Source organism: Callithrix jacchus, chromosome 17, assembly GCF_049354715.1.
Source record: "Callithrix jacchus isolate 240 chromosome 17, calJac240_pri, whole genome shotgun sequence".
NCBI lineage: Eukaryota > Metazoa > Chordata > Mammalia > Primates > Cebidae > Callithrix > Callithrix jacchus.
The window spans coordinates 4,346,986-4,372,643 of NC_133518.1; the positions used below are offsets into that span (position 1 = coordinate 4,346,986).

The 25,658-nt window shown below is 47.4% G+C and overlaps 2 pseudogenes; one reads left to right on the plus strand and one right to left on the minus strand.

Moving 5' to 3' along the window:
* Positions 1-7,279: 7,279 nt before the first annotated feature.
* LOC128930950 (peroxiredoxin-6 pseudogene) lies at positions 7,280-7,954 on the minus strand (annotated as a pseudogene).
* Positions 7,955-12,166: 4,212 nt separating this feature from the next.
* LOC128930957 (interleukin-17 receptor A-like) lies at positions 12,167-25,423 on the plus strand (annotated as a pseudogene).
* Positions 25,424-25,658: the final 235 nt, after the last annotated feature.

The following is a 25,658-nucleotide window of genomic DNA, read 5'->3' on the forward strand; positions in this document are numbered from 1 at the left end:
AGTATGCCCATGTCACTTTCCATAACATAAGTGTCTGTCCAAAGCCCATTTAGACTTATCCCTCCATGACTATCCTCAGACAGGGAGGAGGCTTCTACCCACCTGTTCTGTACCTAACTCAGTGGTGAAGTACAGGATGCAGGGGCTCGATAAATATGTGTTGATTGAACAAAAGAATGTATAAATGAAGGAAAAAATGGTCAGTTATTCTTGGAAAGTAGTGGCAGTCTCAGACCCACCTTAGCACTGGTGCCAGCTGCCTGGGATTAGCATCTCAAAACCCAGAAGGCTTATTTCCCCACAGAAATCAATACAAGAGAAACCATCAATAATTGCATTTCCCTATGTATTTCCTTGTGGCTAGCCTTGCACCCTAGCTAGGCTGTATGTAGGTTTCCCATGACTGCCAGCCTGGAGGAACACCCATAAGAAAGACAGCAGCAACATAAGAGTTGGCCAGGGTGAATGTTAACACATAAGTTTACAGACAGGATGTGTGTTTCATTAGTCTTTTTTCCTGAGTGTTCGCGGTTTTGACTTGTGGTTGTAGAAAAAGTGCTCAGTTAACCCCCTTTATCTTCTGCTTGCCAGAAGCCACTTTCATCATGCCAATCTTCCAAAGTCCACAAAGTTGTGTTCTTTGTGCCAGGCACTGTGCCAGTGGTTCACCAGTATCTCCTCATCCCATGCTCACAACAGCTCACAAGGTTGGCAGGATGAACCTGCTTTTGAGAGGCTGGGTCATTGGCCCAATGCCTCACAGATAGTGAGTGCCAAGCTGACAATGAGAGCAGGCTGTGCTTATAAGTTTAAAGACCATTTTCTCTCTCAGGCACTCAGTAGTGTTCACTGAGTGCACTGACTTGAATCTTTCATTTCTTCCTCTTAACCTTCACCTTCTGGGTAAAGAATAGTGACCTATTGGAGGTGTCTCTTATTGATTGATTGAGAAAGAGCTTCATTCTGTTGCCCAGGCTGGAGTGCCATGGCATGATCTTGGCTCACTGCAACCACCACCTTCCAAGTTCCAGCAATTCTTGTGCCTCAGCCACCAGAGTCACTGGGACTACAGGTACCCACCACCACACCCAGCTAATTTATGTTTTGTTTTGTTTTGTTTTGAGATGGAGAGTCACTGTTGCTGAGGCTGGAGAGCAGTGGTGTGATCTCAGCTCAAGGCAACCTCCCCGGTTCGAGTGATTCTCCTACCTTAGCCTCCCAAGGAGCTGGGACTACAGGTGTGCACCATGACACTGAGCTGATTTTTGTTATTTTTAGTAGAGATGGGTTTTCACAATGTTTACTGGGCTGATCTGGAACTCCTGACCTCAGGTGATATGCCTGCCTCAGCCTCCCAAAGTGCTGAAATTACAGGTGTGAGCCAAGATGCCCAGCCAATTTATTTATTTTATTCATTTTTTTTTGAGACAGGGTCTCACTCCTTTGCCCACATTGGATTGCAGTGGCATGACCTTAGCTCACTGCAACCTCCACTTCCCAGGCTCAAGGAATTCTCCTGTCTCAGCTTCCCAAGTAGCTGGGATTACAGACATGCACCACCATGCCCAGCTAATTTTTGTATTTTTAGTAGAGACAGGGTTTCATCATGTTGGCCAGGCTGATTGCGAATTACTGACCTCAAATGATCCACCTACCTCAGTTTTCCAAAGTGCTGGCATTACAAGCATGAGCCACTATTCCAGGCCAATTTTTTTATTTTTTATTTTTGGAGAAACAGGGTTTCACCATGTTGGCCAGGCTGGTCTTGAACTCCTGCTCTGCCCACCTCGGCTTCCCAAAGTGCTGGAATTACAGGCATGAACCACTGCACACTTGTCTTTTTTTATTTAAAGAGACAAGACCGCAGTGATTAAGATCTTATATTCTGGAGCAAAACTTCATCGTGCAAGTGCCAGCTCTGAGAGACCTTGGGCCACTTCCCCAACCTCCCTGAATCTTAGTTTTTTCAGCAGTACGGTTGGGATGAGGGTGCTTGGCTCATAGGATTGTTGTCAAGATCAAATGAGATATGTGTACAAAGTGCTTACCATGATGCCTGCACAAAAGAGGAGCTCAATAAACATCAACTGTTGTCACCTTCATTGTCATGACAATCCCCCTCTGCTTTCTGCAGGATGCCTCATGTAATGCCATTCAAAGGCAGGTAGCTCACAGATAATGTTCTGATCCTGCTGTTTTAAAAGAATGGGCAGTGGCACCATGCCTGTAATCCTAGCACTTTGGGAGGCTGAGGGAGGCGAATCAGTTAGGCCCAGGAGTTCAAGACTAGACTGGGCAACACAGCAAAACCCTGTCTCTACAAAAAATACAAAACAGCAAGGTGTGGTGGCGCATGCCTCTAGTCCCAGCTACTGGGGAGGATGAGGTGAGAGAATCTCTTGAGCCAAGAGATGAACACTGCACTGAGCCCTAAGCATGCCACTGCACAACAGAGTGAGACCCTGTCTCAAAAAAAAAAAATGGAGGATTTGAAATTAGGGATGACTGTTGGAAAGGAATTTGTTAGCCAAGGTATGTCTTAGTAATAGCCAAGGAAGACCCCAAACACTTTTTTTGCTTTATTTCAAATGTTATACATTTTTATATTGAAACTAAATTATAAGGGAAAAAATGTCTACTCTTTCTTCCCCTAAACAAATTAACGTTTTCATTCATTTGTCTTACTTTTCAATCCTTTCATTTGTTTGGCAAACTTCTATTTTCAAATTAATTTTTATCAAGTTATGTATTGTGATTCTCCTTTAACTCCTTTAAAAATTGTACTGAGATGTTTAAAACAAAAAGCAGCAGATGCCTGCGCCACCCCAAACCTGCTCCCCAAATATGATTCCTTTACTTTTTCTGACATTTACTTCCATATTTCTAAACATTCTGTGATATTGTTAATTCATGATTTGTTAATTTCAGATATTATGTATTGACTTCCAATAGATGAAAATTACATTATATTTCTGCCACAACTTCTCTCTTTTATTATAGTTAAATCATGATATTAGTTAAATGATAGGCAGCATTTATATTATTATAACAAGTAAGTATCTTCACTGCTGAGGCAAGTAAGTGTACTTTTTTTTGAGACAGGGTCTCTAACTGTTGCCCAGGTGGAGTGTAATGGCATGATCTCAGCTCACTGAAACCTCTACCTCCAGTCACACACAGGGATCAGTCAGGTCACGCTGTCAGTTAGGTGACACTGACCCCACACTGCAGTGTCTTTCAGCAGCACAGGGTGGATTTCTCTGCCATGTTATGCATCCCACCTGAGTCATCCAAGACTGCTCCTTGTGCACTTCACTCCATGCTCTCTCTGCTCTTGGAAGAGGGGAAAGAGAACATGGTGAACCACACCCTGGCTCTATTTTTTTTGATACAGACTCTCTCTGTCGCCCAGGCTGGATTGTAGTGACACGATCTTGACTCACTGCAACCTCTGCCTCCTGAGTTCATGTAGTTCTCCTGCCTCAGTCTCCTGAGTGGGATTACAAGTGCCCACCACCACCCCTGACTAATTTTTTGTATTTTAGGTAGAGACGGGGTTTCACTATGTTGACCAGACTGTTCTCGAACTCCTGACCTCGTGATCCACCCATCTTGGCCTCCCAAAATGCTAGAATTAAAGGCATGAGCAACCGCACCAGGTCAGCAATGTATTTTACGTATTTTTTTCTGATACAAACCCCTCCCCTCCTGCCCTAGAGATAATAATTGTTTTAATTTTTCACTTGTATATTTTTTCTTTTTTTTTAAGATGGGGTTTTACCATGTTAGTCAGGCTGGTCTTGAACTCCCAGGTGATCTGCCCACCTGACCTCCAAAGTGCTTGGATTACAGACATGAGCCACCACACCTGGCCTACTTGTATAATTTTTCATGTAGTTTGTCTTTTTTTTGAGACAGAGTTTTGCTTTTGTTACCCAGGCTGGAGTTCAATGGCATGATCTCGGCTCACTGCAACCTCCACCTCCTGGGTTCAGGCAATTCTTCTGCCTCAGCCTCCTGAGTAGCTGGGATTACAGGCACGTGCCACCATGCCCAGCTAAATTTTTTTTGTGTTTTTAGTAGAGACGGGGTTTCACCATGTTGACCAGGAAGGTCTCTATCTCTTGACCTCGTGATCCACCTGCCTCGGCCTCCCAAAGTGCTGGGATTACAGGCGTGAGCCACCGCGCCTGGCCCATAGTTAGTCTTAGTTGTTTTCTATCGCACTTGTTGTATCATTTCCCCTGCCAAAGCGTCAGATATTCCAACAATTTCATCCCCCCTTTCCCCAGAGAACTTCCTCCTAGAGCCCTCTGTTCTCCAGCCCCAACCAGGTTTGTGCTGTCTAGACCTGTGTCTAGACAAGAACAGATATCCTGTCATGGTCAAATCTCTCAGGTTCTGGATGCTGTGTCTTCTTCCTCAGGGTTTACTCCCTCATTTTGCTGCAGCACATCCTCCTGTAATTTCCTAAGAATATGTATGAAAATTGATATAGACACACACATACACACACACACATCATGTATGTTCCTGATTGACATACATATGTACATCTACATATATATCAGGAATATACATGTTAAGTCTTTTCGTGTCAAATATCTTTATTCTACCCTCATAACTTTTTTTGATAATTTGGCTGCATATGAAAAGTCCGTGTTAAAGATAATTTTCCCTCAGAATTTTGAAAGTGTTGCATTCTAGCAAATGGTACATATGCTAAGTAAATCAATGTTATTACATTTCTTATCTGTTTATATGACACTTATTTTTTTTCTCTCTGGAAACTTTTAGGAACTTCTTTTTATTCCTGGTGTTATAACAGTTTTAAAATTTTGGGCCTTGGTCTGCTCTCCTTGCTCATTTTTAATTCTGTACCTTTTAGTAGACAACTGAAGTAAAGAGGAGAGCAAGAGACTTTTAAATATTTTGCTATTAAAAAAATTGTGAAAAGTTTCTATCAGATGGGGAGACTGCAGAAAAGGCTTCTCTTGGCTTCCAAGGAGGTGTAGCAGGTGTGAGCAATACTAGTGACATGTGCCTTTCACACAGGGTTTGTATCTTCTTTTTATTGCTGATATTACAAGAGTTTCAGAATTTGGGGTCTTCGTTACTGTTTTTGTGCAGACCATTTAGTACCCTTTTTAATTCAGCAATGTGATACTGTGAAATATGTATTTGATTTTCAACCCCTTTTTCTGGCATAGAAACTCCTAAAATCCTTAGAACCTCCAAAATGGTATGTTTTATATACTAATGATTCATTGATGGCTGGCAGCCTCTAGGCAGCTTCAGGATGGGGGCTGGTCACAGAAAAGACCAAGGTAGGATTAGAGGGCTGGGATGTTCAGCCCCACTCCTCTCCCCCTCACATCTGGGAAGGGGAGAGGGGACTGAAGATTAAGTTGATCATCAACAGCCAGTGATTTAATCAGTTATGCTCATGTGCAGCCTCCATTAAAAACTCAAAAGAACCTGGTTCAGAGAGCTTCCAGGTAGTGGAACATGTGGAGGTTCCTGGAGGAGGAAGCACCTGGGAAGGAAGACACACCTGGGTGCACCTGAGAAAGGCCTGGAAGCTGTGTACTCCTTCCTCTGTACCTCACCCTCTGCATTTTTTCTTCAGTATTATTTGTGATATCCTTAAAATAAACTGGTAATTGTGTTTCCCTGAGTTCTCTGAGCAGCTCTAGCAAGTTAATTGAACTGAAAGAGAGAAGCATGAGAACCTCAAATTGAAACCATTTGGTCTTAGACGTTCTATAGGCCTGGACTTATGACTGGTGTCTAGAGGGTGGGCAGTCTTGGGGACTGAGCACTGAACCTGTGGGATCTGATGCTATCTCTAAATAGTGTCAGAATTAAATTGGAGAACACCCAGCTGTTGCCTGCTGCAGAATTGATTGCTAGCTTGGTGGTGGGAAGAAACCACCCCCACAACATGTAGTCACAGAAGTCTTCTGTGTTGATTGTTGTGGTGTTGTGAGGGCAGAAGAGTTTCTCTACAATCTCAGGGAATATGTGTCCTTCATTTCCAGAATACTTTCTTTCTTTATTTCCTTTTTTAAAAAACAATTTATTCCTTCTATTTTTTCATCAGTCTCCTATAAATCTAGTCAATCATATTTTGTTTCCCAAATTGAGTTTCTAATAGTCATACATTTTCTCCTTTTTCTCTTTGCTCTACTTTCAGAGAAATGTCCTTCCTTTCATAGACAAATCCTTCTATTGAATTTTTATTCAATAGAACTTCATCTATTGAGTTTCAAGGTTCAGTATTCATTCTCTGCCTGCTTGTTTGTCCACGGTGTCCTGCCCCATGTTATAGATGCAGTGTCGTATATCTTTGGGGCTATAATCCTTTTACTTGTTCGGGGTTTTTTGTTTGTTTGTTTTATAGTTTTAACAAAGGATTTTATTTGTTGCTAAAAAGTAGAATCCAGAAAATAGCAACCCACTGCAGGAAGGGTTCTCTAATATAACATTTTCAGTCATTCTCTCTTCTCTTCACATGGTGTACACTTTCATGTACACATAATCAGAAAGCAGACTGATGCATGCAAACCCTGTGTGAAAGGCACATGGCACTAGTATTGCTCACACCTGCTACACCTCCTTGCAAGCCAAGGGAAGCCTTTTCTGCAGTCTCTCCATTTTGATAGAAACTTTTCATAATTTTTTATAGCAAAATATGTAAAGGTCTCTTCCCCTGCTATTCATTTCAGTTATCTACTAGAAACGTACAGAATTAAAAAGCTTTTTTCCCAGCTGTGATCAAAACACATAATATTAAAGAGCATCTGGGTTAATCTAAGTTCCTGGGTTTCATACTTCAATATTTACATAGAAGTTGAACCTCGACTTCTGCAGCTCTTCAAAATGGGTAACAGAAAGGAGGATGTGATAGGACAGTTTAAAAAAATTGATAGTCATTTTCTGATGGAGTTAAGAAAACATTTTCAATCATCAACCAAAATGACCTCATTGGTCACAAGCCGTGTGGAGGTCCAACAAGAGTTGAGTTTTAAATACAGAACATATTTCAAAGAGAATGAGTAAAGAGTGCTGGTTTATGAACAGAATTGAGTGCTGGTGAAAGTGGAGAGTAAAGAATTCCAAGAAACTTTTAGTGACATTTTCATTTAATAACAAGTAGTATAGCAACCTAAAAACCTTGGCTGTGATGACACCAGAAATTTTTTTATGGAACTGCTGCAGGCAAACATGATTGGCAACTGACATCCTCTGGCTCTCACCACCAACTTTTCTGAGAGACTTAGGACTGGAGAGTGTAGTGGAGGTATTTCTTGCTAGATGGGAGCTCTTTGGTGAAGACTCCTTTTGTGAGAAGTCTTTTGGCTTTCTCTTCAGGGATGGTTGGAAGGACCATCACACTATCCCCATCCTTCCGGTAAACTGGGGTGGCAATGCTATTTTCTGCTGTCAGCTGGAGAGAGATGAATACCCTGAGAATGTCATCAAAGTTCCTGCCAGTGGTAGCTGGGTAGAGAATAGAGAATTTCAGCTTCTTATCAGGACTGAAAACAAACACCACCACACAAGTTGTCACAGGCATGCCCTTTTCATCCTTCTCTGCTGGATCCAGCATGCCCAACAGGATGGCAAGGTCCTGATTCTTATCATCAATGATGGGAAAAGGTGACTTCTCTGGGCTCTTCACCATTGGAAGAATTGGTGACCTTGCTCCAGGCAAGGCCTTCCTCAACACTGTCTATTGAAAGGGGAATCAGCTTGACATTCCCCTTGGCAAATTCTGGTGCCAGCTTTTCAGCTCTGCCAAGCTCTGTGCTGCACACTGGGATAAAGTCCCAAGGGTGGGAAAGAGAATGTCCCATGAGTGTCCGAGAAAGTTCCTAGAAACGGATCAGCCAACGGTGTTATTGGCCTCAAAGTTGGGAGCCACGTCCCCAAGAAACAGACCTCTGAGCATGGCAGTGGCGGTGATGAGGAGGCACCACTTGGACAGCAACCAACTAGGGGGTTCTCATGAAGAAGGACTACGTGTTTTAATCATGTTAACAGCATTGCTATTTCCCTTTTTTCTAGGACCATTTTTTAACTGTTTTGATTTGTTTTTTTTCATTTTTAATAATTTTTTAATAAAGACGGGGTTTCACCATGTTAGTCAGGCTGGTCTCAAACTCCTGACCTCAGATGATTCACCCACCTCAGCCTCCCAAAGTGCTGAGATTACAGGCATGAGCCACTGCACCAGATCAACACATTTTTTTTTGAGATGGAGTCTCACTCTGTCACCCAGGCTGGAGTGCAGTGGTGCAATCTCGGCTCACTGCAACCTTCACTTTCGGGGTTCAAGTGATTCTCCTTCCTCAGCCTCCCAGGCAGCTGGGACTACAGATTCATGCCACTATCCCTGGCTAATAATTTTCTGTATTTTTAGTAGAGACTGAGTTTCACTATGTAAGCCAGGATGGTTTCGATCTCCTGACCTCATGATCTGCACCCCATCAGCCTCTCAAAGTACTGAGATTACAAGCGTGAGCCACCGTGCTCAGCCACAACACCCTTCTTTACAGGAACTGTGCTGCTGGGCCCAAGTTGAAAATGGCTTTTAAAAATTTGTTCATATCTCTTCTCCACTGAGTTTGACTCTTTGATCCTTGAGAATTTACCAAAAAAAAATATTTTCAGAATTGTTATATTGTTTGGAGAGTTGGAGAAAATTTGTGTACATGGTCAATGCGCTATTAGCTCTAATAGAATCTTAATTCTGTATTTCACTTACATGCATATTTTTCAGTTTTACTTAAAGCTTCTTCTTTGTCATCTCTCATGCCATCCCCTTTGCTTCTGTTCCCTTTGCCCCGAGCAAACTGTGTTAACACCTGATACACACCTGTTCACGTTTCTCTTCTCATTCAGTCACACTCATATATATATATATATATTCAGGGAGGTCTTTTTCATACCTTCTTTCCATAGTAAATGGAATCATACTCACTGGGCGCAGTGGCTCACACCTGTAATCCCAGCACTTTGGGAGGCCAAGGTGGGCGGATGACAAGGTCAAAAAATCGAGACCATCTTGGCCAACATGGTGAAACCCCGTCTCTACTAAAATACAAAAATTAGCTTGGCATGGTGGTGCATGCCTGTGGTTTCAGCTACTTGGGAGGCTGAGGCAGGAGAATTACTTGAACCTGGGAGGCAGATGTTGCAGTGAACAGAGGTCATGCCACTGCACTCTAGCCTGGTGCCTGGTGACACAGCAAGACTCCGTCTCAAAACAAAGAAAAAAAATGGATTCATACTATAAAAAGTTGTGTGCAATTTCTTTTCCTCACTCATCAACACATTCTGGCCATCTGCAGGCCAACAGAAAGATGGGTCTATGAAACTAATTCTCATTCTTTTTAATATTTGCATAACATTCCATATTTGCAATCATCTATTCAACCATTTCTAGTTTGATAGACGTTTAGATTTAAACTAGATCTCACCTTATTTAGCCATTCTCTCTTGAACATTCAGAACCCCAGAAAAAGAGGGAAAGCTATCCATTTTTTTAAAGCTTGCACAAACTTAATTCTAAAACTTGATAAATCTTACACAGAAAGAAAAACTATGGCCCAATCTCATTTATGAATATAAATTCGTGCAATTCTAAATAAAATATCAGCAAATGTAATCTACCAGAATATCAAAAGAATGACCTCATGGTACATTAATAAACCTAGTTTGTTAATCCATGCTGGAGAGACGAGATCTATGATAAGGTTCAGGGCTGTTTTGAATAAACACTATAAACATAATAATAATCTAAGAAAAAGACTTACATGCTACCACAACTATCAGAAACAAAGACCAAAACCACTATTCCATGGGGCATGCCAATCTATTTCCCTCTATCTCAGGAATGAGAGGAGGGCAACCACCTGTGGCACTGGGAATCAGCTGACTGTGTTCTCAAACCCTTTCACTATCCTCTTGGTCTTTATGAAGCCAAGAGCTTTTCATCATGGGTGCATCGTGAAGGTTTTTGAAGTTTCTGTTTGTTTGTTTTGTTTTGTTTTGTTTTGTTTTGTTTTGTTTTGTTTTGTTTTGATACAAAGTCTCTCCCAGTTTCCAGGCTGGAGTGCAGTGGTGCAACTTTGGCTCACTGCAACATCTGCCTCCTGGGTTCAAGCGATTCTCCTGCCTCAGCCTCCCAGGTAGCTGGAACCACAGGTGCATGCCACCATGCCCAGCTAATTTTTGTATTTTTAGTAGACACGGGGCTTCACCATGTTGGCCAGGATGGTCGATCTCTTGACCTCGTGATCTGCCCACCTTGGCCTCCCATAGTGCTGGGATTACAGGAGTAAGCCACTGCACCCAGCCCCTGCAGTGTTTTTGAAGTAATTCTTAGTGGCTGGTAGAAAGTTACTCTAAATGGTGTATCTGTTTGCCTTCTCTGGAAAAGCTCCCCATCTCAAAATGAAAGAACTTCTTTCTTATCCTCCACATTCTAGGAATTGTAAGAGAGAGGAGAAACGAGAGGCTTAAGGGGAGTTAATCTCCTCGTCATTCAGGAAAGAGTGGCATTTATTAGTGCAGGCCTAGGTAGTCAGATGCATTTTGCTGGGAACATGTGAGGAGTGCCTGGTGGAACCGTAGTGCTATCCTGGGACCTCTGGGGAGAATTAATCACAGGAGCTGAACAGGGTTGGGAGCACTTATAAACTGGGGTCCCAGAGAGGGAGGATCCAGGTGCAGTAGCTCGTTAAGAGCCAATCCTGGGCATGTGTGGATGTCATCTTGCATCCACCCTGTGAATGAATCCTGGTGGTACGGGCTTTTCTCTGCTCCCTCTCAAGAGAGAGGAGGGTACCAGCTCCGGCACCCTACTCACACCAGTCAGTGTTGTCCTTGAGATTTCTGGTCTGCCTCAGCATCTGACTTTCCTCCCTGGGATGCATTTGGTCTGTTTTGCCAGTTAGAGAACTGGAGACACCTGAGCCTGAGCACCTTATGGGGCCTGTCATGGCTGCGCTGCCAGGACTGAATGAGTGGGGGCCTCTGCTGGCCCTAAGAGTAGCTTCCATTTATTAAGCTCTTACTCTATGCCAGACTCTGTAGGAGGAGGCCATTAGTCACAGAGCAGCCCTTTTGTGCCAGACACGGGGCACAGTTTGCCTTGTTTCACAGGAAGCGAGATGGTTCTAGGCATAGTGATTCTTTGGTGCTTCTAGGGAGCTGCCTGTCTGGTAGTACTCATTTCATTGTGTAGTCCATGACTGTGTTCCCATTGTTTCAAAGGTTTATCATGCAGGCCTACTCGGACAGAGAAGTGAGAGACTCCCACAGGCACACCCTGATCCCCAGCCCACCCCCACTCCCAAGGTGTGCATTTCTGTCTCTGTCACATACTGCTCAACAATGCTACAGAGTTGGTATTATGATTATTCTGATTTTATAGTTGAAGAAATTGAGGCTTGTGGAGGGGACTCAACCCCCGGTTCCAGTTGTGTGTCTGTGTATGTGTATCTGAGTGTGTGTGTGTGTGTGTGTTGCAAAGTAGGTCAGCCAGCAACACATAGGCCTAATGGTTACATTTCTCTGGTAGCATTTGTCACTGGGGCTTCTAAATTTGGCAATCAGGATCTTTTTAGGGTTAGAAAGTTAACACATATTGCCCAGGAGGGAGGCAACGTAATGTGATATGAGTGCCTCAGCTTCCTCATCTACAAAATGGGCTGAGGATAATACCTCATCACAATCACCCAGAACAAGGCCTTGCACACGTTTCCTAGAGACTTTGTGGAAACTTAGTGAATGTTCCCCAACAGATCTGTCACAGAAACTGTAAATACTGCCCCTTGTCCTTTTCATACCTCTTGCAGCAGTGTCATCCAGGAAGGTTGGAAACCACAGGATATACAGGGGCCCTATTCTCAGCATATCCCAAGAAAACTCTCTCAGTGTCTTTTAAAGTTGTCAAGGTCCCAGTTCATAGCAGTTCCTCATAAAATGCTAGTTCCCTTTGCCATCCACTGGACTCACTCCTCATTCTATTCCCCAAAAGTGAGAAGGGCGGGCTGTGTCACAGCATTTCTAGCCAGGGGAGGGCATCTGGCCCCAGCACGTGAATTTAAGCCCTTTCCAAGCTGTAATAACCACCCTCTTCTTTTCACAGGGACTAAACTGCATGGTCAAGAATAGTAAGTCATCTTTTTCTGTTCTTCTCATTGCCTTGTTAATCAAGTGACGGCCTGGTGACAACTTCTGGAAGAAGCCCTGCCATGTCACTCCAGGTTCAGGTTGTGAGCTACAGCCATCAGCAGGAGGGATCCTGGAAAATCATGGATACGTGCATCTGCACTTTCTATCAAAAGCATTCATTATGCAAAAGTCAGGAAGGGAGAAACAAAACGGTCATGGGATTGTGAAAGTATTCCCTGGGGTGCTGCCCTACTGGATCTATAATGTAATTTGATTTGCCACAGCTTGTCACTGTAAAGTGAGAGACAGCTGTGGTGTAGATTTTGTTTCACTTTAATTCAAAGAGGAGGCACATATTCAAGTGTCTGAGCCAATTAGAGACCTCTGACATATAAAAATAAAACAGCTCTTACTACAACCCCATCCCGCCTGTGCCCTCATGCCCAATCACAGTTTCATCTCAAAATCAAGTTGTGTACTTTGTCTTCTCTCCTAAAATACCCTTTAGACTTGAGAGGTTTGTAGTGACCCCAGTACACATTAGAACAGAGAGAACAGGGCAATGAAGCTGAGGATGTAGCAAAGGGTCACAGTCCCCTGAGCTGTTTGCTATTTAGCTGTCTGTACCCGCTGCTGGGGCATACATCTTCACTCTAAGTCTCTGAGTGCTGCTCTTCCCTGGCTGCCAGGTACCTGCCTGGATGACAGCTGGATCCACCCTCAAAGCCTGACCTCCTCCTCCCCAAAAGAGCTGCAGATTGAGCTCTGCTTTGCCTGCACCCAGCAAGGAGACCTGTTCCTCATGGCTCACATTGAATTGATGCTGCAGACAGACGGCGAGTGGGCCTGCCAGCAGGACCCTTGGGGAGTCTCCCTGCCTCTGAGTGAGTCCACAGACCCACCTGTTGGCTCTCCCAGTCAGGCTTAGTATTGGGCTCCCAGTCCTATGCTCAGACAGGAGGGCTCAAACTTAGTATTGTAAGAATCCATCATTTCAAGCGTTAATGCTTGTCCAGTGTTTTGGATATTAACCTGCAGTGATGCCTTCCCATCACCCCAGTCCTCATGAAAAAATGTCTTCAGCCTAACATTTTTAGCACCCTGGGGAAAAAAAGCAAGTGGTTAATTTTGTGACTGCAATAACAAAAATGAGGTCGAAAATGGCAACACGTTTGCCAGCCTGTTTGTTCTTTTACTTTAGGGGACACTTTTAAAACATCCTGGAAGCCTATTCAGGAATAGAGAGTTAATGTTACAGAATTGGGGCAACTGGGGCAAATGAGCACCAGCCCCATGTTTGTGACCAGTGCCTGGGGGAGTTCCCTCTGGAAGTCCCCAACCTCAGTGTTCCTGCTGACTGCCACAGCCTGGTGAGGATGATGGCACGGCTGTGTTTGACACCCATGCCAGGCTCTCATAGCCCTCACCACAAATTTACAAAGCCTTTTCTTCTAGGTGTGTGTAAAGTGTCATTTTTCCTTACCCAACTGGTAAATAACTGTCTGCAATTAAGTACGCAGAGAGCGAGCTGAAAGGGACAGGAAATGGGGAGCTGGGTTAGACAGGAAGATTTTTTTTCAAGAGTGAACAACCATAGCAGGCAGGTGGTGACACACCCAGCACTTGTCGTGGCTGAGCTGTATCTGTTTGCCTCCTCTTCTCCTCTGTCCTCCAGTCAGCATCCTGTATCTTGAGGGCACAGAGTTATCTGTCCTACAGCTAAACACCAATGAACGTTTGTGCATCAGGTTCAAGTTTCTGTCCAAACTGAGGCATCACCACAACCGGGTAAGAATACTCCTGAGTGGATCATGGTCCGCTGATGACACCAGTACAGACTTGTCCCCAAATTCATACCCTGATTTAGAGCGGTGAAGACCCAGAGGTGCTGAGAGAGTCTGACAAATTCCATACAGCAGCTTCAGATGGGCAGAAGTCAACAGAGAAGTGGTGTGGCTGTCGTGAGCAATAGTAAGGGACAGAGTGTATTTTAAAAGCTTTCCTGACATACCCCTGCCTTTTCTTTCCCCTTTACTGAGCTGTTTATTCTGAAAGAAAGGTGAATTGGAAGACAACTTCCACAGCCCTGCCTCCTGGCATCTTTGTGTAACTTTGTATGACATCTTTTCTGTGTAACTTGGATTAAGCTGGGGTTTACCCTCAGGAAAAAACTTCCCAGACCAAAGAGCTGCCCCAGGTGGGCAAATGAGCACTCTGCAGCTCAGTCTCATGTGGCTGCACATGGCTACGTGGTGAAATGTTGATTATTTTGTAAGTTTGTTTAAAACAGTGGGTCCCAAAGTGTGCTGCCTAGATCAGCAGCCTCAACCTCACCTGGAAACTTGTTAGAACTGTGTGTTCTGGCTGGGCATGGTGGCTCAAACCTGTAATCCCAGCACTTAGGGATGCGGAGTTGGGCAGATCATGAGGTTAAGCGATGGAGACAATTCTGGCCAACATGGTGAAACCCTGCCTCTCCTAAAAATACTAAAATTAGCTGAGTATGCTGGCGTGTGCCTGTAGTCTCAGCTACTCAGGAGGCTGAGACAGAAGAATCGCTTGAATCCAGATAGGAGAGGTTGCAGTGAGCCAAGATTGCACCACTAAACTTCAGCCTGGTGACAGAGTGAGACTCCATATCAAACCAAAGAAGAAAAAATATGTGTGTTCGGTGGCCCCACCCCAGACTTCCCAGGCCAGAAATTCTTAAGGTGCGGTCCAGCAACTGCTGCCTAACTGCCCCTCAAGTATTTATGATACAAGCCTTAGTCTGAAGACTGCTGGTTTAACTCTGCAAACAGCCACTTGAAAACAAGTTAGGTCTCTCATAGACACAAGCAGCAAAGACAGAACCCCTCTCTGATGTTAGATTAAGACCCCAAACTTGGCTGCTGTGTGATGATGAGAACCAGGTTTCTCCATCCACTCAGAAGTGAAGAATCCCTGGCCTTTACTCCAGGGTAACTAGAATGGGGGTTGGAGTTGATACCTGTAATCTCTACCACCCAGAAAATAACTCAGCACAAATTCAAATATCTCTGCAACTAAGGTGTCTGCTTGCCCAGGGCAAGTGAGTTTGTCCTCCACACTTTTTTACCCCAGAACATTCTCAAGAGATCCCTGGCTTTCCCATTTAATGAGGAAGAATCATTTGACAGTCTTTACCTGCCTGTGTGCAAGATCTCCACAGCCTCAAGTCCTCTGGCTCAGCCATCTCACACCCATGGTTCTAGAATTTGAGAAGCCTGGTGGGGGGGCAGGACTGCTTTCCCTTATTCATTGTCTGCTCACGAGGCCAGATCCAGGTTGCTACTGTGTTTCTTAACAGGAAGAGAATACCAGAGGAAACAGGACAAGGATACTGATTTCCCTGACTGGGTTTTGCTGTGGTAGTTGCTTTATTCTTATTTTTGGTTGAATGTTTAAGAGTGGATGGGAATGAGGCTCTTTGCACATAGATGGGTGAGAGAGGTACATGTAACCCGTCCACCTTCCCTTCCTGCCTTCTCTTCAGTGGCATTTTACCTGCAGCCACTTCATGATTGACCCCAACCAGGAGTATGAGGTGACCATTCACCACCTGCCCAAGCCCATCTCTGACAGGACCCAAACCACCAGTCCAAGAATTTCCTCATTCCTGGTAAGAGCATCCTCCCAAGGCATTCCCTCACCACTGAACTCTATGAGAAAGAAGAAGCAGGTGGCACAGATGCCAGCCCCCTCACTCAGAAAGGTAGTGGCTGGCATTGCCAGCACCTGGGACCCACAGAATAGAGGCCAGAACTGGGAGATCTTTGGCGTGTGCTTCAGCCTCCACTCCCTGAGGCAGAGCCATTCTCTGCTGGCACAGCAGTGGACATTGGCCCAAGAGCCCACAAGTTTCATGAGAACTGGAGTCTCTCCCTCTACCTAGAGAAGCACCCATCCTGCCCAGAAAATAGATAACAGCAAAGCCGCAGACCCCTTGTGGAGAAGTTGCAGCCTCTGCCTGAAGCCTGGTGCAGCCCCCATGGCTTGCTCTCCTCCTCCCACCTTGCATTTTCCCTGCATCATGCAACACTCGCCCAAGGCATGGTGCTCTCCTTCCCGCACCATCCACCCTGCCTACGGTTACTGCTAGGCTTTTCTTCTCAGGCATCCTGTGATATACAGGCACCTTCTACTTCCCCATCCTCCGCAGAGGCTCAGCTCTTACCTGCATTTCTCTTTTTTATTTTAATAGAGGCGGTCTCACTTTGTCACCCAGGCTTTAGTGCAGTGTTGCTATCCTAGCTCACTGCAGCCTGGAACTCCTAAGCTCAGGCGATTCTTTTGCCTCAGCCTCCCTATAATTCTCAGTGTTCATAGCCAGATGTGTCAGAAAGTCTGCTTGATAACAAAGTCTGGGTCTTCTTCCCACTTGTAGCAGCTCCAGAGCCTCACAAACTGCTTTGCATATAGCAGGTGGTCCGGAAATGCTTATTAAGGATGGTGTTGACCTTCTTCATCCTGGGGACACCCTGCACACATGCGTGTGCACACACTCTCAGCTTACCCTGCTCTGTGTCCCCGTGTGTGGCTCATCACTCCCTGGCAAGGCACTGCATGCTGTGTGTTTGCTTTCATTGGTCTTTCCTATGGGCTTGAAGTCTCCAGGGAGCAGGGCTTTGTCCTGTTTACCACTTACCTACAGTGCTGAGAACAGGGCCTGGTGCATGGCTGGGGCCCATCAGTATTTGTTGAAGGAGTCATTCTTCTCAGTTCTTTCGTCCTTCCTAAAGCGACTGGCTCAGTCCCTGTCCCTCCATGCTGATTCATGCCTGTCGTGTGTCTTCTCAGCCTGGGCAAATATGGGCAGCCAGGGACAATAAGCTGTGCTGGACAGAGAGGAAACCAAAGGGGACCAGGTTTGCTTGGTCACCCACAGCAAGCTCAGGAGGAATGCACTTGAATTGGGAGGGCTCCCTGAAAGATGATGATCAGGCAAGCAGGCTAGTGCCCATGCCATGGTGGGTCCAGCCCCAGAGCTCACACTGAAGGGGCCATCCGTGGATAGGCTCCCAGGGGAGAAAAGATAGCTGTTCTGGTGTCAGGAGTCTGGAAGAACAGATTTCTGAAAGCAGAGGCTTCATGAGTTCCCTTTTCTCTGCGTCAGCAGGCTGCAAGGACACCAGGATGAAAGGAACTGCACCGTGCATGAGGGCAGGTAACGGGCTGCCCAGGAGAGCTGCACACACGCGCACACACTCCCACTCCCATGCCCTTTCTCACTCCCAGCCTGCGTGTGTAACCTTGGCAGGCAGCCTGTGGGACCCTGACCTCATTGTGGAGACCCTGGAGGCCCACCAGCTGCACGTGAGCTTCACCCTGTGGAACGAATCTACCTGTTACCAGATTCTGCTGCTCAGCTTTTTACATACAGAGAACCATAGCTGTTTTGAGCACATGTACCAAATGCCTGCAGTAACTCTGCTATTTTTGACCCTTCTAAGCTCAGAACCACCCTCCTAGCCCCAAGTCTCTTCTCTGCTAGTCTGACAGAATTGTGTTGCCAGAGCTTGGAGCTCATGCTGTGCTTACTCCGTAGTGGTCATGGTGCCCTTTTTCTTCCCTGGTGATCTGATGGTTGATAGAAAGGCAGTTGACTCCATCCTGCCCATGATTCAATCATTTTCCTTCTTCTCTCCTCCACAGGCTCCCTTGTTCTCTTTTCGTTTTGCTGTGTTTATTTCAAAAAGGATTTGATGATTTAAAAAAAATGTGGAAATATAGATAAAGGGGAACTAAAGGAAATAAGTGCCTCACACCTGTAATCCCGATACTTTGGGAGACCACAGCAGGCTTGAAGTTGGAGTTGGAGCTGCAGTGAGCAGTGATGGAACCACTAAACCCAACTAGGGGGACAGAGTAAGGTGCTGCCTCCTAGAAACAAAAAGGCTGGGCACAGTGGTGCATGCCTGTAATCCCAGCACTTTGGGAGGCCAAGGTGTGTGGATCACAACGTCAGGAGTTCAAGACCAGCCTGGCCAAGTTGGTGAAACCCCATCTCTACTAAAAATACAAAAACTTAGCTGGGTGTGGTGATACATGCCTGTAATCCCAGCTACTCAGGAGGCTGAAGCAGGAGAGTTCCTAGAACCTGGGAGGCAGAAATTTCAGTGAGCTCGGATCATTCTTTTGTACTCCAGCCCAGGTAACAGAGTCAAAAAAAAGTAAATTAATGAAATAAAATAGGCTGGGCATGGTGGTTCATGCCTATAATCCCAGAACTTTGGGAGGCCAAGGCAGGTAGATCACTTGAGGTCAGGAGCTCAACATCAGCCTCGCTAATATGCTGAAACCCCATCTGTACTAAAAGTACAAAAGTAAGCCAGGTGTGCTGGCACACACCTGTAATCCCAGCTACCTAGGAGGCTGAGCAGGAAAAGTGTGCTGTGTGGGTCTGTACAACTGTTGTAAGTGAACACAGATTTGTAGCCCCAATTTCCAGCAGTGAAAGCAAAGAGGGCCTTACCAGTTAATAAATGTACTTACAAATTTACAACAAACCAGCTTCCATGCAAAAATTGAGTTTTTTCTGGAACAGAAACCTGAAAAGCATTTGTCCGCTGGCGTTCCTAAGAGGTGCCCTGGAAAGCTCCTCCTTGGCAGAGCCAGAGCAGGTTCTCACCCAAGTAGTCTTACTCATCCTTACCTCCCTCCTCAGCACAGACCACCGGAATTCCACCAGCGATCCAACGTCACGTTCACTCTATGCAGACTTAGAGGGTGCTGTTGCCATCGAGTGCAGGTGAGTGAGTGTGGTGTGGACAGATGCAGAGAGCAAAATGGGTGAACAGTGTGGTGTGGAGGAGTGAGGAGTGTGCACAGGTGGAGCGTGGTGTGGATGGGAGTGAGGAGTGTACACAGGTGGAGAGTGTGGTGTGGATGGGAGTGAAGAGTATGCACAGGTGGAGAGTGTTGTGGATGGGAATGAGGAGTGTGCACAGGTGAAGAGTGGTGTGGATGGGAATGAGGAGTGTGCACAGGTGTGGAGTGGTGTGAATGGGAGTGTGGAGTGTGCACAGGTGGACAGTGTGGTATGGATGGAGAGGGGAGTTTGTACAGGCAGAGACGGTGGTGTGGGGGAGTGAGGAGTGTGCACGCATGGAGAGTGTGGTGTGGATGGGAGTGAGGAGTGTGCACAGGTGGTGAGTGTGGTGTGGATGGGAGTGAGGAGTGTGCAAAGATGGAGAGTGGGAGGATGAGAGAGAGAAGTGTTCAGAGGTGGAGAGTGTGGTATGGACAGAGAGAGGAGTTTGCACAGATAGAGTGGTGTAGGGGAGTGAGGAGTGTGCACAGGTGAAGAGTATAATGTGGATGGGAGTGAGGAGTGTTCACAGGTGGAGAGTGAGGTGTGGACGAAGAGGGGAGCATGCACAGTCTGTTTTTTATGCTGGTGTACAGGGAGGGCTTGTGCTCTCTCTGGCACCTTCCAATGCTGGCAGTGAGAATTCCTTGCCTGTTGAGACACTGCCCCTGTCTTTCTCTTTTCTGATTCTCCCAGCATCATCTTGGCAGGGGTCCTCTGACTGTTCGCCCCTTGCTGGAGGGAGACAATGGCCCTTAACATGCCCTCTCTGCCTGCAGATCCAGCCCTTCTTCAGCAGCTGCCTTAATGACTGCTTCAGACACTTTGTGACTGTTTCCTGTCCAGAAACACCAGACACTCCAGGTAGGAGACATGCAGGTGTCCAGGGCCATGCTGGGAGTGCAGGTGGCTGAGGGCCACCACCCTGGGCTGAGGCCTGATCTGAGTCTGGGAGGTGGTTTGGGAGGAGAGTTTAGTTTAACTTGGAGGTCTTTAGGTCTGAATTGTGGAGTGGGGTTTAGAGTGTCACTCCCAGGAGTTGGAGTCCTGGTTGCCTTTCATTAGCAATGCATCCTCAGGCAAAATTCTTAACCTTTCTTACCCTCCACTTACTTGACTGGAAAATGGGGTGGTTTTTAGCCTATAGGCTAGTGCTTTGCCATGCACTGAGCGCACGGCTCCAACATGCTGTCCATGTTTGATCCTCCCTCATTGTGAGTGAGTCATCTACTGTGAAGTAGAGGATTTCCCCACCCTAAACCCCAGGTTCATGGATGAGGAAACTGAGGCACAGTGATATTGAATAACTTGTCTAAGATCACACCCCAGGGACACTGTTCAGAAGTCGCATGCCCTAACGCATGGGAGGTTGCTGCCAGAGGCTCCCAAGAAGGCTGAGACATGGGGCCAGGCTGGAAGGAAACCCAGACTCCCAAGGAGGAAACAAGGCATCTCTCCTTAGACCAGCAGCTCAAGTCCTTGTCTCTTGTAGGTGGCTTTATTAAGTTGAGGCTGCATCTAAAGTACCTGGTGCAGGGCCAAGGTCATGAAGGCCATTAAGGGATGTCAGTGGGGGTTTTGTGATGACTGGGAAGAGTTAAGAATACTCTTTCCCCCTTTTTATTGTAGAACCAATTGAGGGGTAAGCTCCGATCTCTGTAGGGCAGCAGCCCTCAGGGACTATTCCCCAGGGACCACGTGAGAGTGAGAAGTTCGTGCCTAACCCAGGCAGACTAGCCTGAAGGAGGCCATCTGGGGTGGTGGGGATGTGTGCATAAGTGAGACCGTGGTTTGTCAGCCAGAAGGTAGGGGTTTGAGACCATAGTTTGTCAGCCTGGGGTTGGGTTGAGAACATGGTTTGTCAGCCTGGAGTTGGGTTGAGAACATGGTTTGTCAGCATGGGGGTGGGTTGAGACCATGGTTTGTCAGCCCAGAGCAGGGGGTGAGACCACAGTTTGTCAGCCCCTGGGAGGGGGGCATGGTGAGACCATGGTTTGTCAGCCCGGGGGTGAGTGAGACCATGGTTTGTCAGCCCGGGGGGGGGGTGGCCATGAGGGTGCAGGGTGGTAGACCATGGTATGTTAGTAGCCAGAGAGGACAGAGCCTGAGGCTAAGGATAGGGGCTGGGGCCCTCAGGGCTGGCAGGGCAGGCCTGGGCAGCACTCACACTGTTCTGCTCACCACAGACTACATGCCCCTGTGTGTGTACTGATTCATCATGGGCATCTCCATCCTGCTGGTGGGCTCTGTCATCCTGCTCATCATCTGTATGACCTGGAGGCTACCCAGTAAGGGCTGGGGCTCTGGCCATCCCTAGCACTGCCACTCACTAGCAGGACAAATTGCTTTATTCTCTGAGCCTCAGGTTCTCACTTGTAAAATGGAAATCACAGTGATACCCATGTCAGTGTGCTGCTGAGTGAGATAAGGCATATGAATTCTTAGCGCAGAACCTAGAACCTGGCATGTGCTGTTCGCACAGTGTCAGTTAGCTACCATTATATTTGTTGTTATTAAATGAAATATTAAAATCAACAGGTTGGAAGGAGCCAAGTTGAAGTTTTTTTGTGTCAGGAATTACCAGCCAGGCAGGTGGAGCAGCCTGAACAACCCCGTCTTACAGCCCCCAGATGTGTACATCTGGGGTCAGAGAGAATAGCAAGGGCCAGTGTCAGGTGATAGAGAAGGTCCCAGCTGCCCTGAGCCATCAGGGTAGACCCCAGCCCCACCTCGTTAGCCTTGTAGTCACAGGTCAGTTACTTAACATACCATGGAGTCACTTTTCTGTAAAATGTGCTGATAATGCTTCCCTCTCAAAGCTGTGATGAAGGTTAAATGAGTAGCTGAGGAAGGTGCTTGCTGGGGGAGATTAGTACATACGAGTCTCTTCTCCTACCTGCAGCCCTCTGCTGGCATGAGAGGGCCTTTGGGGGGTTCTGATAATGGCTGGTGCTCTATAGGCTGTGGAGCTCTCTAATGGTGTGCAGGGTGCTTTTCATTTCATTTCTGCTGTTGCTTCTGTTTCCCAAAGTGCACCACATCCCAGGGTGAAGGCAAGGAGGAGCCTCACTGGTTATTTGGCTGTCTGATGGGTCTAGGGAAGAGCTGAAAGGGTGAGGATTGAGATTAAAATTCTAACTCACTTGTTCAGTAGTTTGTGGGTCTTGATTAACCCATCTGTCACCAAGGAGTTAACTCCCACAGAGCAGTTTTTTTCATCACATCTCTGAGGGGAACAATTGCTTAAGTATGTGGGTTCCCCTTCCTCACCCCAAAAATACCAGGAGGAAATGTCACAAGTGGCCCAGTGGGGAGGCTTCTGGAAAGAAGTGTGGTAAGATGCATGCCTTCTGCAAGGGCTTCTGGGGAAGAGCTTTCCCTCAGGTGGACTTAGTTTAGGGTGGCCAAATTTCAGGGACATGAGGCAGAACAAGACCATAGTGAGGAGCCAGGGTGGCCCCTCCAGCACTGTTCTAGGGATCCCAGCTGTGTCAGTGCTACAAAATAACAACTGTGACCCCAGCTGACCACGTGCAACATGCCAGGACGTTACATACACACACTCATTTAATAGTCATTACACAAGAGTAAACACAGACTCACTGCACAGAGGAAGAAGCTGCATTTCAGAGGCACCAGTGACTGCTCTGGCCATGTGCTTGTAGCGGCCGACCCAGGATTCATGGCTGTGCGGACACCTAGCATGGCCTCCCGGCTCAGGTCTGCCCCCTACACTTGACCCTTTGTCAGGGTGAGGCACATGCCCTGTGAGCTGGTTTCTGTTTCTCTTCCAAAGAGCCATTCCAGTATCTTTCTTTTCCTTTCCAGAGCCTGCAAGCAAAAAAAAAAAAAAAAAAAAACAGTAATGACACCAAACACACCGGTCAGTATTTCCTGGTTTGTGTGTTTGCTTATGTTTAAAGCAGTGGAGGGGTCTCCTGGGATAAGTGAATGGGTTGCCTCCTGTCTTCTAACTTTCAAGCCCCTTCAGGAGACTCTACCTTAGGCCCCCCACTTCCAGGACCCCACTCAGAAGGGCCCCTAATAACAAGGCCTGGGTGCCATTTATTGAATCAGACAAGGAAAGGCAAGTGCACCGTATTTTGTGAAAAGAGGTCCTCCCTGGAGGAAGCAGACCAACAGGGCTGGCTGCTTTTTTTCTTTTATTAATTAAAGTGCAGGCTAAAGACCAAATAGGAACGTGAGAGATTCTTTTCCCCACAAGGAAGCAGACTGATTTTCATCAGGCAGCCAAAGGTAGAATACTAAATCTGGATTTTTCCAGCAGGCCTCAGTCACTTTCTCAAGCTAGGGAGAGAGCCAGGCTGTGTCCTGGTCCTGGCCCCTCTGGGGCTGGCAGGCACAGAGCTACCCTGGGCCCTGAGGTAGGGTCAGCATGTGTGGTCTTGTTTCCTTATATGGCCTGCCTAATGCTGACCTGACGCCCCCACCACTGAAGCCCAGGAAGGTCTGGATCATCTGCTCAGCTGACCACCCCCTCTACGTGGTCATGGTCCTAAAATTTGCCCAGTTCCTGCTCACTGACTGTGACACGGAATTGGCCCTGGACCTGCTGGAAAAGCAGGCCATCTTGGAGGTGGGAGTCATGGCCTGGGTGGGCCGCCAGAAGCAGGAGATGGTGGAGAGCAACTCCAAGATCATCATCCTGTGATTCTGTGGCACGTGTGCCAAGTGGCAGGTGCTCCTGGGCCGGGGGATGCCTATGCAGCTGTGCTGTGACCATGGGAAGCCCATGGTGGAACTGTTCACGACAGCCATGAACATGATCCTCCCGGATTTCAAGAGGCCAGACTGCTTCAGCACCTATGTGGTCTGCTACTTCTGCGAGGCCAGCAGTGAGGGTGATGTCCTGACCTGTTCAGTGCAGCACCATGGTACACACTCATGGACAGGTTCGAGGAGGTGTACTTCCACATCCAGGATCTGGAGATGTTCCAGCTGGGCCGCATGCACTGTGTTGGGGAGCTGTTGGGGGACAACTACTTGTGCAGCCCAGGCAGCAGGCAACTCCGTGCTGCCCTGGACAGGTTCTGGGACTGGCAGGCCAACTGCCCCAACTGGTTCAAGCATGAGAACCTCTTCCCGGCAGATGACCAGGATGCCCCATCCCTGGATGAAGACCTGTTTGAGAAGCCACTGCTGCCTTCAGGAACCGGCATCATGAAGCAGGTGCCCCTGGTCCATGAACCTGGGTCCCAGGCCTGCCTGGCAGTAGACCTCCTGGTTGGGGGGGAAGGAGGAGCAGCAGTGGCGAAGCTGGAGCCTCACCTGCAGTTCTGTGGTGTTCCCTGCAGAGGAGGGCACCCCAGCAGCCACAGTGGAGCCCGGGCCCCTGGCTGACAGTGCTGCTGGCTGGCTGGCGCTGGCTGGGGAGGATGAGGCCTGCTGCTGGGTGGCCTGGGTGCTGGATGAAATAGTATCCTCTTCCTCCCTGTGGACCCTGAGGACTCATCCCTTGGCAGCAACCCCATGGCGTCTGCCAACCTCCTTCCAGAGGATTTGAGGGAGCAGCTGGAAGGCTTGATGCTCATGCTCTTCCAGCAGAGTCTGAGCTGCCAGGCCCAGTGTGGCTTCGGAAGACCCACTATGGCCCTCAAAGACCCACACACACCCTGCGAGTAGGAGCAGTGGCAGTCGGTACAGTCTGACCAGGGCTACATTTCCAGGAGCTCCCCACAGACCCCCGACAGATGTCTGCCTTGCCACTCTCCCCTGAGAGACAGAGAGGTGCACAGGTGCCCCCTGGCCCAGGAGGGAGGTTTTGTGCTAAGGCACAGAGCTGCCTGCCGCCTGGGCTGCACAGGGAGTCGTCCCCTGACAGCTCCCCAAAGTGGTGCATGCGGCCTAGCTGGAACATCTCCAGGTCCTGGATGTGGAAGTACACCTTTTTGATCCTGTCCATGAGCACGTACCACAGTGCCGCACTGAACAGGATGGGACGTCGCCCTCACCACTGACCTCGCGAAAGTAGCAGACCACGTAGATGCCAAAGCAGGCTGGCCTCTTGAAGTCCGGGAGAATCGTGTTCATGGCTGCAGTGAACAGTTCCCCCGTGGGCTTCCCATGATCACAGCGCAGCTGCACAGGCACCTCCCAGCCCAGGAGCACCTGCCAGTTGGTGTGCGAGCGGTGGAAGCACAGAATGATCATCTTGGAGTTGTTCTCCACCATCTTTTGCTTCTGGCGGCCCATTCTGAGATGGCCTGCTCCTCCAGCAGGTACAGGGCCACTTCCATGCCACAGTCAGTAAGCAGGAACTGGGCGAATTTTAGGACCACATCCACCTAGAGCCTGAGGAGCCTCCAATGGCAGCTGCTCTTCTGCCAGCTGCAGGAGAACTTGGGCTGGGACATGGTGGGGTCAGAGTCAGAGAGGCTCTGTGCCTGAGGGTGGCTCCCCAGGAACCGCCCAGATTGCAGCCTTAAAGGAGTGTGTGTGCTTGTGGGTACACATGTGTTCATCTGTGGGTACATGTCTGCATTTGTATTTGTGTGTGAAGTGTAGGCTTTAAAATGTAGGTGTCTGGATTTTCATCCCAGGCATCCCCCTGAACTTTTTTTATGCAGCCGTCTGGTTATTTTCCATTCCCAGGGGAATCCACACAGCCTATTCCAATGAGCTA